The sequence below is a fragment of the Eulemur rufifrons genome, chromosome 6, assembly GCF_041146395.1.
Source record: "Eulemur rufifrons isolate Redbay chromosome 6, OSU_ERuf_1, whole genome shotgun sequence".
Taxonomy (NCBI): domain Eukaryota; kingdom Metazoa; phylum Chordata; class Mammalia; order Primates; family Lemuridae; genus Eulemur; species Eulemur rufifrons.
The window spans coordinates 18,277,272-18,290,496 of NC_090988.1; the positions used below are offsets into that span (position 1 = coordinate 18,277,272).

The 13,225-nt window shown below is 35.9% G+C and overlaps 1 protein-coding gene across 5 annotated transcripts in view; it reads left to right on the forward strand.

Moving 5' to 3' along the window:
• SIK3 (SIK family kinase 3) overlaps positions 1 to 13,225 on the forward strand; it is a 228,569-nt gene that overhangs the window by 112,073 nt on the left and 103,271 nt on the right. The window lies entirely within an intron of this gene.

Below are 13,225 nucleotides of genomic sequence, written 5' to 3' on the forward strand. Positions count from 1 at the left end.
AAAGCTTTTTTGTTTTTAAACAAAAAACTCGAATAAAAGGAAAGCAGGGAAACTCTTGCTAAGGAGAAATATTAATATGATTATTTTTCTTAATGAATTTCTTGTCCTTACTCTGGTAAATATTGGTGATTTTTTAAAAAGTCTACTTTCAGAAAGAATTTCAGGTATCTTTAGTAAAAGATTGATAGATTAAAACTTTAAAACACATTAAAGAGAATAAGAGCCCAAATAGTATGGGGAAGAAGGGAGATGGAATTATTTTACCAGAAAACTTAGACTAACCAGCGCTACCACATTTCACTTAGCTTTTGCTTTCTGGCAGTACAAGCAAACAAAAAACCATGATGAATTCCTTAACTTACATTATTAAGTAAAAGGAAGCAATCCAGTTGAGAAAAACCATTTCCCAGCCTTTCACTGTAAGGCAAAACTCAATAGCCTGTGACTTTATAATCAGGTTCACAAAACTATGTTTAAAAAAAGATAAAAAGGATTCTCCAGTACTAAATTTTTAATAAGATTCTAAAATGTTCATGTGGAAACCCATTTTGACCTTGGATATATGTCTAGTGAAAAATGTTAAGTTTACGAGGCTTTCTGGTTTTCGAATTGATGAAAGAGCAGAAGACTTTTTTTAGTCTGGTCCTTCTGACATTAAATGAAGTTTTTTAGCAAAACAGTTTGGGGCTGAATTTGAATGTAGTGTCAGAAGAACAGAGTATTTTATTATGATATTTCAAATGAGGTAGATGCATATGCTTGTTTCAAAATTTTAATAAACTTTTTATTTTGGAATAGTTTTACAGAAAAGTTGCCAATATAGTACACAGTTCCCAAGTGCCCCACACTTAGTTTCCTCTATTATTAATATATCGTATTAGTATGATATACTTGTCATAATTAATGGACCAATATTAATTCATTATTATCAAGTGAAGTGCATACTTTATTCAGATTACCTTAGTTTTTTACCTAATATACTTTTGCTGTGTTAGGATCCCATCCAGGATACCACGTTGCATTTGGTCATCACGTCTCCTCAGGCTTCTCTAGGCTGTGATCAAATTTGGATAATGTACACAACATTTCTTAGACTTGGATTCTTGGTTTCTGTGCTCCTGTCTTCCCAGTTAAGTTGTAGTTTATGGTTTAATTAGTTTAACTTAATTGTGGCTTGCATCACATTCCATCTCGTTTATTCTACTATTCTGTAAGTGCGATGGAAATTAATACCAATGTTATTGATTATTTAGTGTCCCTAACAGTAGGAAACATTGACTTTACCAGTAGTGAAAATATTGGTAGCAAATGCCAAGGCGTTTCTGGGCAGTGGTGGTATGCTTTAGTGTAATATATTTAATTGCTATTTAATTTAAGAAGGAAAGTAATATTCTGATGCTGAATAAAGTCTGAGCAAAAAAAAAAAAAAAAAAAGGAAAGAAAGAAACATGGGCTAATTCACCAAGGTTATCTCAAATGTAGTACATGTATCTCTGCTTATTATCATATGGTCCAATATATATTTTATAGCACTGTAGAACTGTATGGCTTGATTACTTTAATTGTCCAAGATTGAGAGTTATCTGACTGGTAGTGATTCTGATTTATTTTATGTGAATAATTTTAGAACTTAAATAAAAATTTTTGAAAAGGCAAAACCAAAATCTCCCAGAGTTCTAATTAGGAATTGGCACAGCGAGAGCCTTGTCTTGGTAACTCTGCTTTCATGCCGTGTACAGGCACACCTTTATTTAATAGGTGAAAACATTGAGGACCAGAGGGGTAAAATGATTTGCCCAAGCCCACAGACACATCTTAGAGACAGAGCCTGGAATTGAACTCTGAATTCCAACTCCTACTTCACTGCTCTTTTTGCTGTCCCCGTGATTTCCAAACCGTTCTCCAGAACTAATGTTTCCAAAAAGTTTTGTCCATTTTTGAACCTTCTACTCAAGTTTAACCAGAGTAGATCCTCTTTTATTCGTGTCCTATGTATTAGGGTTAGTATGAGACTTTGTTCAGAGAGAAAAAGGTTCTGTTGCTGTATATAATAGTTTTTATATTCTTCTGACACTAAGCTCCTTATTTTATTCTGTGCCATTTTCTACTCATAAAGTAAGTTTGATTTATTGGAGGGATTTTTTTTTTTTTTTTTTTTTTTTTTTTTACTTTGTTTCACAAATGCCAACTTGGTCTATAAAGAAATATGTGACCCAGAGACCTCAGGAAAATTCACAAGGACTTTTAAATATGCAGGGATAATTATTTTTAGTATGAAGTTATCAATCAACATTTTATTTCCTTTTAGTTCTCTACATTCTCCCTTCATTTTTTCGTCTCATAAATCTCATTCTTTGTGATTTTTTGGGGTGGTGTTACTCATGGTCTATTATTTGTCTAAAACAATATTTATGCAAATATGTCTGTCTTAAACTATTTCTGATGTCTGTAGATTCTTAATTTGCTTCAAAACAGCATTATTATAAGACATAAAAGAGGGCCCAGTAGACAGTAAAGTAGCTTGGTTTTTGCTTAAATTGTGATACTTTTAATCATTTTTTTAAAAAAAACCTCACTGTTATTAACTATATTCAATATTTTAGTCAATTAATCCAGTAAATAATTTACTTGAAATAAAATTCTTCTTGCTACTTTAGCAGCTTTTTGAAATTCTAGACTTGCACTGTAATGTGCATTTAGGACTATCATAGAAGGTCAGTGTTTAGGATGCCTATACGCCTGCTATGGGAAAGCAAAAACCATCTTTTTAAATGTTAACTCTGTTATGTTAAGCATATACTTCATGTACCCATCTTTTGACATTTAATGTGGTTTTGTCTAATCTGTATAATAATGTTATATTCCAATGGAACCATTTTCCAGTTTTTTTCCTATGGCAGGTGTTTATCAATAGGCCCCCTCCTGCCTTTATAATAAATATCAGAAATTTGAGAACTAATTAGTATTTACTACTAGACTTCCCAGGGATTAAATTACTTAAACTACACTATTCATCACATGAAACACAAGCATTCATTATGGAAATAAAATGTGTCTGATTTGAAAATGTAATGATTACTAAATATAAAGAACTTATTGAAATTAGAGTAAATGCAAAATGCCATCACATAAAACATTCCCATTTTGATGGAATTCCAGAGGGGCATTATCTGCCAGCTCTGGTGGTATGCAACTGTGATTAGAAAGGCCACTTAGAAGGTAGTTGGTGCTGTGTTCCTGATGGGAACAGGCAGGTGGCTTTTTAACTCCAGACTGCACAGGGGAGACCTCCCAATATCATACCATTCAGACTGGAAATGCATGATTTGACAAAGATGCACCTCTTGAGGATTAGCTCACACTACTGGCGTCTAAGGTTGCAGTAGCAGTAAGACGTTCAGAATAACGAGGGCAAGATGCTATATGAGAATGGAGATTGCTTCCTGTTGTTCTTTAGTTTTCATTATCAAATAATTGGGAGATGTCAAGAGATGAGGAATTTAAAATAGTTTTTCAGCTGTTACCAAGTTCCTTTGGTTCACTCAGCCTCCTGCTACTGCATGTATACTGTGTTATTAGGCCTTGGGGGCATATTAATATAATTTAAAACAATTTAAAGTATGAACTGTTTCTGATTTTGTTCACCAGGAACAATACTACCATTGTAAGGTTAGCAAGATACCCAGTATAATAAATCTCTATGGGGGAAGTTCAAGAAAGTTATTTTATGCCAGTTGAGTTGAACTCTCTTTTCAGCTGGTGCTTTAAAGTCTGTGAGTGTTCTAGGTTCTACATCTAAATGTGCTTAACAGTACCCAGGCTCCTTGACAAATGCTGTTCTTGGGAAGAGCACAATTCTTCTGTGAGTCTGTGTTATTTTTACCTATGAGTTGGCACTCCAGGAAAGAGTAGCATGTACTTCATTAAGAAAATTCATCTTAAATTCATTCAGCGTTTTGCCTTCTTACATCCCCGTATTCAGGGCACATTGCCAAGTTCTTTGTCCAGTCATTTTTCTCTGGGGCTAAAATTTCATCTTTTATGGCTTAATTTCCTATCATAACTTGAAATTTTTTCTTTGGACTAACTACTTCTCCCTGTTTTTCTTTTATTTCAAAACATTTCTGTAAGAATTATAGATTGAGTATCCCTAATTTGAAAATCCAAAATGTTTCAAAATCTGAAACTTTTTGAGCCACCAACGTGATGTCACAAGTGGAAAATTCCTCACATAAGTACTTAACACAAACTTTGTTTCATGCACAAAATTACTTAAAATATTATATAAAATTACCTTCAAGCTATGTGTATAAGATGTATATGAAACATAGCTGAATTTTATGTTTAGACTTGGGTCCCATCACTCATTATGTATATGCAAATATTCCAAAATCCAAAAAAATCTGAAATCTGAAACACTTCTGGTCCTAAGCATTTTGAGTAAGGGATACTCAACTGGTATTATTTTGTCATCATATACTTTCTTAGATATTGTTCTTTGGTTGCCACTTTAAACAATTAGAACTGCCTCATTAAACCATTTAGCTCTTTTCCTTTTCTTCCCCATCTGCCTTATACTTTTCCTGCCCAGTCCTTCCACTCTATTCAAGCAAAGCCTGTCTTATTTGCCCTACATTCTCCTTTTACCCTTCTCCCTCTTTCCCTCCCTTCAGGGCATGCTTTTCAACAGCTTCATAACTTTAGAATTAAGCCATCAAGTCCGTTCTAAACATCTGCCTCTTAAACTTCTGCAATTTGTTAAATCTAAAATAAATACCTGAAAATGAAAACTTGGATACTGATATTTTACATACTGAATTTTACATAATTCTTACCTGACCTTCATTGTTATTGTCAACTCCATCCTTTGCTCTACTCCTCTTTTAAAAAAATATCTTTTTGTCCAATTCATTTAAGTGGCAAACCTATAGGCCAAGAGTTGATTTAGTATTCTATAAACCAGCGGTCCCCAGCCTTTATGGCACGAGGGACCGGTTTCATGGAAGACAATTTTTCCACAGGGGCTTGTTGGGGGGGATGGTTTTGAGATGATTGAAGCACATCACATTTATTGTGCACTTTATTTCTATTATTATTACACTGTAATATATAATGAAATAATTATACAACTCACCATAATGCAGAATCTAATGTTACCACTGATCTGACAGGAGGCGGAGCTCAGGCAGTGATGCCAGCCATGGGGAGCTTCTGTAAATACAAATGAAGCTTCACTCCCTTTCCCTAACTCACCTCCTGCTATGCAGCTGGGTTCCTAACTGGCCAGACTACTACAGGTCGGCCGGCCGGAGGCTGGCTGGCGGGACTGCAGCTAGACGAACAGAACATCGTTGACACTTTGTAAATGTTAAAACAACAGCAACAACAACAATGTCAGCATGACTGGGAGAGTTGCCCATAATGTTTGAGACACTCATAGGAACTCTGTTTTTTGAGAGGGTAAATGTTAACCAGATGGGAATTACTGGGGCTCATTTTCTTTTTGTCTTTAAGAATTTCCCTTCTGTGCCTTGAATTTCAAGTAATCACCAAAAAATTTCCTTTGCTTTAGACACCATTTATTAATTTTGCACAATATGCCATGTTCCAACTTAGAAATGCTTCCAAGAATAATATTTGTTTCATGGTATATTTTCCTACTTTCATTAAGCTATCCTGCAGACATTGTAAATCCATGAATTATTTTATGTTCACCATTCAGTGCAGTCCAGAGAAGTCCAGAAAAATAAAATTTCAACTGCTCACTTAAAAAACTCTGTATTTGAAATTATAGTTGTTAACTACTTCCTTTGGAGTTTATTGAAAACTGACTGACCCTTATCTTTGTTGGCCAGCATTAAGTCCTCTTGTCTGGAGTTGGCTAGCAGCCTTGTATCCCAGCCATTCCTTAGTCTTGACAGCTGCATATTTTCCCAGAAACAGTTGTGATTGGTGTGTAAAATGAATAGAATAATCATTTCTTTCCAAATATGCATCTTTGTATTGTCCCTTAGTACTTGACTTGACTATTTGTTACAAGCTGAAATATGTACTCCAATTAAGAAATTGGATCCAGTGCAGAGGTTAGGATCTTCCCAAGAATGTGGCCAGTCTACATCCTGACCTTGGCCCCATGGCACACTATTAATGGCCATTTAATGCATGGCAGGTTTAACTTAAGAGTCCAGCTTGTGTAGCTTATGTTGGTTTCTTTAAATCTGTTTTGTGATTTTATATTATATTTTATATTATAGTAAGTTTAAAAGAAGACAGTTTTTAATCAAGGCTGATTTCAGAGGCACTTATATTCCTTTTCTAGCCAGCCATTCTCATCTGTGTCCTGTGAAAGAATTAAGCCCTACAGAAAAAAATCTAAGTGGCTATTTTCTAGTTTTCCCAAAGATGGTACCATTCTAAATGCATAGAAGAGAAATTGTTACATATAATGATGCCTTAGGGCATTTGTTCTCAAAGTTTGATGTAGGGACCCCAGAGTCTCTAAGACTCTTTCAGTGGGTCCCGCAGGTCAAAACCGTTGTTATAAAAATGCTAAAACATTATTTTCTTTTTTCACTCTCTGCCACAGTTATAAAATGGAGATTGCCAGAGACTACATGCTGCATGATGATGTAATGGTTCTGATGGCTACAGGAGTGCATGCTTGTGTATGCTCATCTTAAAAATTTTTGTTTTAATTTCTGATTTTAATTTTATTTGTAAGTAAATATTGATTGATAGTACTCACATAAACAAAACTTCTTTAAAGGTTCTCATTAACTTTTAGGAGAAGAAGTCCTGAGACCAAAATATTTGAGAACTGCTGACTTAGGGCTGTAAGACTTAATTTAATTCCCTCAGAGAATTCCTCTTGAGAATGGCTACTAATGAGCTGCACAAGGGCAGGGCAGTAAACCAGTCAGTAGCTCAGTAAACATTTTTTAATGGAATTAAATTGAGTTTAGAATACAATGTTTGAGACCTTATTTGAGATTCTCTCCTAAGGCAATGTTTGAGCATTGAGTGCCTTGTAACTTGGGCCAACTTTCTGTAACATAGGTAATTGGCAATTCTCAATATTGAGCCAGCTATTTCAGAAATCATTTTCAGGGAATGCCTCCTTTAACTGGTAGATTAATTGTGTTGTTAGTTGACATTGTCTAGATCAGTGCTGTCCAACAGGTTGAGGGCCACATATATTATTTAAGATTTTCTAGTAGTCATATAAAAAAGTAAAAAGAAACAGATGAAATTAGTTTTAATAATGTAATTTATTTAGCCTAGTATACCCAAAATATTATCATGTCTACATGTCATAATATAAAAATTTATCAAGAAGACAGTTTATTTTTTTTACTGTTGTCTTCACAATCTGGTGTATATACATTACCTTTTTACATCAATTTGGACTAGCCACATTTCAGGTGTTCAGTAGTCACATGTGGCTAGTGCCTGCTGTATTAGACTATTCAAATCTAGACTATAAAATAATTCTAGAGCCGAGCTGAGCATGATCTAGACCAGCGGTCCCCAACTTTTTTGGTACCCGGGACCAGTTTCATGGAAGACAATTTTTCCACAGATCTGGGTTGGGGGGATGGTTTCAGGATGATTCAAGTGCATTACATTTATTGTGCAGTCAGATCACTCTGCTAATGATAATCTGTATTTGTAGCCGCTCCCCAGCGCTAGCATCACCACCTCAGCTCGACCTCAGATCATCAGGCATTAGATTCTCATAAGGAGCACGAAACCTAGATCCTTTATCATGCACAGTTTACAGTAGGGTTCGTGCTTTTATGAGAATCTAATGCTGCCACTGATCTGACAGGAGGCGGAGCTCAGGCAGTGATGCGAGTGATGGGAGTGATGGGGAGTGGCTGTAAATACTGATGAAGCTTCACTCACTGTCTGGCTGCTCACCTCCTGCTGTGTGACCTGGTTCCTAACAGGCCACGGACCAGTACCAGTACCGATCCATGGCCCAGGAGTTGGGGACTGCCAATGTAGACTAGATAACTTTGTCATAGAAACAGAGAATAAAAATTTTGCTACAGATGTTAATATAAAAACATAACCCAGTAGAGAAAATTCACAACAACAAAACATTTGATATCTGCCTAAGTTTTACGACATTTCAGTGAGAACTAGAATTTCTTTCTTTAGAATAATATTGAAAAAATAACTTTCTCCAATGTATTATGTTTTCTCTTTCTTGCTCAAAAGCATACCATCTGTTTACTATATTCTGTGAAATTATACATGCATCTGCATACTGGTTTAAGGGAATGCTGTTTCTCTTTTTGGAGGAATTTTAGCCCTTGTGATCTTTATATTTTCTACCTAAGTAGTCTTTTAACTGTCCACATGTTATAGCATATCCCTGAATTCCTATTATGGGGGTGGTTATTTCTGATGGGGAATGGTGAGGAGGAAGTGTGATTTGTTTTGATCTTAATACTGACCTTTTCCTTGGTTTATTTGCTTTTTCTGTCACCTTATCTTGCTTGTGAATGTCATATCAGAACATGCAAGTGAATTATTGCCTGTTGTGAAGAAACCACTATTTTTTTCAACTTCATTCCCTATGAGCATTACTGTGCTTGCAAAAGTGAGTTGAGAGTTAAAAGAACTGTGTTTTTTAGTAGTTAGAACTAAAAGGGGGAAATGGCAAGTTTTCCTCTTCTAGAATGAATAATAAAGAGCTATGACTTTAAATTTGGCATGATCTGATTTTAATTTTTTTCTTACCACATGCCAATTAAAAAAGAGTTTGTTGAATGGAAATGTCTTAAGTAGGGAAATTCTTAAGGACTCTCACAATCCTTTATAATCCATATCAAATATGTTTAGTGACATTTATACAATGCCATGTTTAATTATTAAAGTTGCAGTTCACAAAATCATGCTCTTTGCAAGATAAAAGAATTCTATCTAGAACAGGCAAATATATGGTTTCTTGGTAATGTGTTGGGAGTTTCCTTTCTCTCCTTGTTATAATTTTTATATGTAAGTGCAACTATGTAATTTGTAGATTTTCATTCCCAATCTAAAAAAACATATTCTTTGAGAGTTTGTCCTTTATTTACGTACTGATCTACCTTTTCTATGACACATTTAATTTTCAAGCACTGGTGTACTTTAAGCTAAAATCTTTATTATGTAGCCTCCAGTGATCTATAGCTGTGAAAATTCATGCTCATGAATCTGTTCAGATATTCTCAAAATAATTATACCTGAGTGCCAGCCTCCTGCTCTCTAACTTGGTAGTTTCTTTGTTCCAATGGTATTTTTCTGCTTTTTAGAGCACCTCCATGTCCCAGTTTGCAGCTAAGGTTGGACCTGAGCTTCAGGAAGTTGCCTTCTCCATTAAGTGGTCCCATCAGGGGTTGTGCTATTGTCAAGTAGCATTAAGTGTCCTCTTCTCAGATGTTAGCTACTTAGGAATGGCACAGGAAGCCTGGCTGGCTGTGAAGAAGCAGGCCACTGTCTCTCTGGCACAGGCTTCAGGGTCAGGTCTTGCTGTGGGTTCTCTCTTGTGGTTCAGTGTGACTTTGCTGAATGGAATGCATTTTTTTTTTCCCAACTCTGTTCCTTCCATGTTCTTCCCACTTCAGCTGGCAGCAGCTAGTTGGTTCTGAATGCTGCCCACAAATTGTTAGCTATCTTGCTTCTTGGCCCCTCATCTCACCCCTTGAATAAGGAATTGATGAATTTCAGATCCAGGATTGTGGTGCTTAATGAAGCAAATCTAATCCTTGCTAAGGAATACCTAAAGTTTAAGGTTTGATTCCAGAAAAAAAGAAAAAACAACAGCAATACTTGTAGTGAACATATATTGCATGTTTACATGTGCCAGGCATTATACCAAGTAGTTTACATGTGCATTAGCTTAGTTAATCCCCAACAGCCCTTTAAAGTAGGTTCTATTGTTATCCATATTTTATAGATAAGGAGCCACAGAAAAATTAAATAACTTGCTCAAAGTTACACATTAAGGGATAGTTCTAAGATTTTGAATCCAAGTATCTTGACTCCAGAGTTCTGGCTTTTGACACTACATTCAGCTGCTAAGTAAAGCTTTACTTTTAAGCATCTTGTGGAATCTTAAATCTCGAAGAAGAATAGACAGGAATTTGATGTTTTAATCTTTTAAATCTCTCTGTACCCTCCTTCTGCGAACAGATTACACTTAATACAATTTTTCCTGAAAAGATAATACATTTCTTTTTAAAAATTTATGTTTTTTATTTATTTATAAAATTATACATATGTGTGGGGTACATGTGATGTTTTAATACATGCATATAATGTGTAATTATCAAATCAGGGTAATTAGGATATCCATCAACTCAAAACATTTATCATTTCTTTGTGTTGGAAACATTTCAAATCTTGTCACTATTTGGAAATATGCAATAAATTATTGTTAACAATAGTTAACAGAAGGCATTATTTCTAGTACAGATGCTCTTTGACTTGTGATGGGGTGATGTCCCAATAAACCCATCATTTCTCAATAAACCCATCATAAGTTGAAAATATGGTAAGCCAAGAATGGATTTAATACACTGCAGGTATTGGCTGTGGTTGTGTGGCTGACTGGGAATTGTGACCTGCTGCCCAGCATCCCAGTAGAGTACCATATACTGCATATCGTTAGCCCAGGAAAAGATCAAAATTCAAAATTTGAAGTATGGTTTCTACTGAAAGTCTATTTCTTTTGCACCATCTTAAAGTCAAAAAATCATAAATGGAACCATTGTAAGTCAGAGACTGTGTAAGTTCTGCCACTAACTTGAGACAGTCATTCTGCCTCTCTGGTCTTATGTGCCTTATTTGCAAAGTGAAGGTTTTAGGAAATGTGCCACAAAGTAAACTCTAGTCAGTCTCATGTATGACTAGCAAGGGAAAGTTCTTCAGTACAATACTAAGAATACATTTCACTACATAGGACCATATTCCCTTTATGTGAAGTCGGATATACTTGTTACAAACTGTAAAACTACATCCATACTATACCTTTATCTTTATTAAATTAAAAATATTGATTAGGTACATGGTATATGGGATAAGATCTTCTGTTCTTATAGATAATTAGGTTTGGTTTTCTCTTTACCTTTACGAGGGTCCTATTGCTGCAGAACACAGGTGGAATTCGGAGTGAGTGCACTGTGAATCAGGGAGGCCCCACTGTCTGACTCCCTCAATTACAGTGTGACCCAGCACTCTCTTGCGGGGGAGAAAGTGCAAAAATTTGGTCAGTTGCCTTGAAGGCCACTCCTTTCCCCCAATTACTTTGTACATGCCATCAATTAGTAGGGTGTGGGCAGAGGTGGGGGATTTCAGGCACAATTCTTAGACAGTTGATGACCCGTTGTTAAGATCAACAAATCCTAGCATTGCCCTCCAACCTCTTAGACATCATGGCATGGATAGAAAGTGGTATTTCCTCTGAGGTAAACCAGTGAGGCTCCTTGAGACCAAAGGTGATCATCATCGCTTGTAACCCGTCTCCATCTGGAAATTCTGCCGTGGGCACATGCCTGCTTGTTACAGGCATACGCTGCAAGATGCTATTCACGTGTAAGATTTCATTAATAATTACTATTAAGACCTGGCTATTGGTTCTATAAAGAGACATTTTGTACCATGATTTTTTGTTTGTTTGTTTTGAAAGCTGTCCTGAGAGAAGCAGGAGCAGATGCCAGACCAGTTGTTGGAGTTAAGGTCCTGTATGTGATCTGGTGTAATAATGAGGACACATAGAAATGCTAGTGGTGAAGGGTCATGGGGTTCAAGACTTCTTATAGGAGATGAAGCAGCTGGTGAGATTCTCCTCATTAAATTCTCTGCCTTCTTTTGTGCCTATTCCAATTCTTTCTATAGTCAAATTTGCCTTCTTTGTGACATCTTTCCCTGTATCTACCTCTTCTCCTACAGGTGAAGGTCATTCACCAATCTCTGTTCTACTGTTATGCCTGGTACATAGCTCTGTTGATTGTACTTACAGCGCTGTATTGTTATGTTGCACACCTCTTTCTCTAATTAGACTGTGAACTCCTTGAAGTTCAGGCGGTAACTGGTTAATCTTTTTTAGCTCAACCCGTTGCATCATTAGGCAGGTTAAAAGGCTCTTTGAATCCAGCTGAAATTTTGTCTCCCTTTGCCGTTTTCCCATTAGTCCTAATTCTAATACGTCAAACAACTCCAAATAAAATTCCTTTTATGCTAGTCATTCATATATCTGAATAACCAATTTACCATGTATGGCTCCATGCAGTCTCTATTTCTCTGAGCTAAGCATTTTAGCTTTCCTGGTTTTTCTTTTTTCCTTCATTAGGTGCCATATAAGTTTCCTTTCCCTCTCTCAGTGTAAACAATCGTAACGTTTTAAAAATTGGAGGGGACTAGATTTACCTATTCCAGGCCCCTCTTCTAACTAATATTACTTACATACTGATTAATTGAAACTGAGATACAAAGATATTTGGAGGCAACACAAATGTTTTAAGTATTTCACTGAGAATAATGAGAAAGTTGAGATTTAGTAGATTCTAAAAAGTCCCTCATCTTTAATTCTGCTTTAAAATGTATGTGCTGCTGGGTATCTTTAAAAAAATGGGCATATTGGAAAGATACGTTTCATGCTGAAGGATGTATGCATGGTAGAGAAAGATCTTCAGATTCTTATTATTAAGAATTTGACTCTAAAGCCAAGATGCCTGGGAATCTTGGGTTAATTACTTAATCCCTATGTGCTTCAGTTTCCATCTTTATAAAACAAGGTTAATAATAATGTAGGTGTTATGAGGTTTAAATGAGTTACTACTTGCAAAGCACCAAGTATTATCTCTGGCACATAATAAACATTCAGTGTGTGGTAGCTCCTGCTGCTGCCACCAACATCACCACCACTACCACCACCACCACCACCACTGCTATTACTACTGCTACTACTGCTACTACTAGTGAGTTATTAAGCACCTGGTGAGATGTGGAAAGCCCCTATAAAGTTCTGATAGAACCTTACTAAAACATGTACTTAATGATATAAGTTTCTTATCTTAATGAGAGGCCCTACACACCACGCTTTGCATTGGAATATGATTTGACCCAGACTGTAACCACACCTATGGAGTAATGAAGTGTTTTGTCATGGGATTTTACTGCATAAGCAATTTAAGAAATGGCAGAAGAGCCATTAGCTTTTGGAGTCTGTTCCTTT